The sequence below is a fragment of the Limulus polyphemus genome, unplaced genomic scaffold, assembly GCF_000517525.1.
Source record: "Limulus polyphemus unplaced genomic scaffold, Limulus_polyphemus-2.1.2 Scaffold77748, whole genome shotgun sequence".
Taxonomy (NCBI): Eukaryota; Metazoa; Arthropoda; class Merostomata; order Xiphosura; family Limulidae; genus Limulus; species Limulus polyphemus.
In genome coordinates, this window is record NW_013743344.1 from 184 (window position 1) to 2721 (window position 2538).

A 2538-nucleotide genomic window follows, 5' to 3' on the forward strand; every position below is an offset into this window, starting at 1 on the left:
TTGTATCAAATGGCCTATATAAATAATATTCCGACCACTACTTTGCTTGTTGTATCCCAGCTGGGGATTGAGCGAAACACGCCGTCGAAAATGGATACGGCGAATATAGTGTAGTTGGAATACGAATATAGAATGTAGTGTTTAAAAATGTAATAGGCTTAATACTAACGTCTTATGACAAGTATGATATTATGTTTTCAGATGTATTTTACTTACATATTAATCCTATATTCGTATAGAAAGTTCTAGAATGATAATAATCTATTCTTGTGAATTATTCAGCAGTCATACTGTTAAAAAATACTAAAAATAAATACGAAGTTCAATTTATTATTCTATTTGCCACTTTTACCGAGTTATGCCTCTCTTCAAGAACCCAAAACAATATTTAATCTTCAATAATTTAAACCGCTTATCTAGTTCAAAGATGCACAAGGATAAATTATAGCATCAGTGGTGCATATTCTTAAAATTCCAATATAAATACGGAATAACTGTGTAAGTAAAAAGTATTTTACTATACACTCCACCTTTCTGTGAAGCCTAGTCTTATTCTTTGGACTTGGTCTTGTCTACTGTTACTGATGAGGGCTGAAATCAGGACAGTGCCAATGTTTAAAGGCACCCACCTTCGAGTTGGCGCCCTGTGCGAAAGAACCTCTCACACTACTCACGTACCTTTGGGTAAAATTCCCTGAAATCAGTGACAATGGTAAATATAATGATAGATTAGGCTTCATATATATTTTGTGTGTGTAGAGTAATATTTGATTACTGAAGCACGTTATTCTGATATACTAATAAACTGGAAAACGAAGACAAACCAATATTCTGTCGAAACATAAAGTATATTCCCCCGACAAATATGCCACATTATTATGTTTATAATTCGTTATTTGTCAATTATTATTGTTTAGAGTAATATTTTTACATTTTAAATGGCATATTCACCTAGCGGCTCACACGAGAACTAGCAGAACTATATACGAACTAACTTTTTTTATGTGTGAAAAAATGTTGTCATCTTTCTTTAGATTTGAGGCACCGCTTGAAAAAAATACGAGAAAGCTCAGAAATGTAATGATGTTAACAATGTGTTATGCAGCTAACGTTGGAGGGGCAGGAACGCTACCAGCCACCGCCCCAAATTTAGTCTTCAAGTTTGTTGTAGAGGAGTAAGTAAAGAAAACCTTTCGTTTTTTCATATGTAAAAAAAGTTTCAGGCTTACCAGGTTCTGTTTATAAACGTGTACAGTAAAGTTTCAGACTTACCAGGTTCTGTTTACAACCGTGTTCAGACTTACCATGTTTTGTTTACAACCCTGTACAGTAAAGCTTCAGACTTACCTGGTTCTGTTTACAACCTTGTACAGTAAAGTTTCAAACTTACCAGGTTCTGTTTATAACCGTGTAGAGTAAAGTTTCAGACTTACTAGTTTCTGTTTACAACATGTACTGTAAAGTTTAAAACTTACCAGGTTTTGTTTATAACCGTGTAAAGTTTCAGATTTACCAGGTTCTGTTTACAACCCTGTGCAGTAAAGTTTCAAACTTACCAGGTTCTGTTTATAAACGTGTACAGTAAAGTTTCAGACTTACCAGGTACTGTTTACAACCTTGAACAGTAAAGTTCCAGACTTACTTGGTTCTGTTTACAACCCTGTACAGTAAAGTTTCAGACTTACCAGGTCCTGTTTACAACCGTGAACAGTAAAGTTTCAGACTTACCAGGTCCTGTTTACAACCGTGTACAGTAAAGTTTCAGACTTACCAGGTTCTGTTTACAACCGTGTACAGTAAAGTTTAAGACGTTCAATTTGTGCATGTTTATAGTAAAAATACAAAGTACCTATTTTTATATATATTTTTAATATTTGGCTCGTTGTAGTGACACATAGCTGGTTTCTCCCACAGTTTATACCCAAATTATGGCGGGGTAAGCTTCACGACTTGGATGTTGTTCAATACCCCGGGAATTTTATTATGTGTGGGGATCATTTGGTTTCTAACTGTTATCTTCGTACTTCGGAAAATGTAAGTATAATGTGAAAGTATGATGCAAAAATTTTTCGCTTTAATCACGTATAGATAACGTTTTCTTACTTTCATTTAAAAAAAACAACTGAAGTAGTTCGATGTTGTTTCATGTGTTATATTTTGTAGTGAAATATTAATGAGATAACGGAGTTTAACGAACGTTATCTTTGTTCATATCTAGGCCTCAAACTTCCACACATGCACAGCAGTCTCAAGTGAAGAATTTTATTCGGTTAAAGTACACGGAACTTGGAAGTTTGACGTAAGTTATCTGACATGTAATACGTTAGCAGAAACGCCACCCTACGGGCAGTTGTTTGTACTAGTAATTACTAATCGTAGTACTTATACCTAATTGAAAAGCATTAGAAAAATTGAACATTTTCTAAAAAAGGGATTTTTTTTTTTGCACGGGAAAAGTGTTCTGATTGTGCAGATATAAACTGTAATGCTTATATATATTAAAAGTGGTACCCTTTACTGAAAAAAATATTTTAAGAA

General features: G+C 33.9%; 1 long non-coding RNA gene across 1 annotated transcript; it reads left to right on the forward strand.

The window, feature by feature from the left end:
* The first annotated feature begins 1040 nt into the window (after positions 1-1040).
* Positions 1041-2301, forward strand: LOC111084516. Its single transcript, XR_002609600.1, has 3 exons — positions 1041-1175; positions 1915-2034; positions 2219-2301. It is a non-coding gene; the product is annotated as an uncharacterized LOC111084516 (long non-coding RNA).
* The last annotated feature ends 237 nt before the right edge of the window (positions 2302-2538 follow it).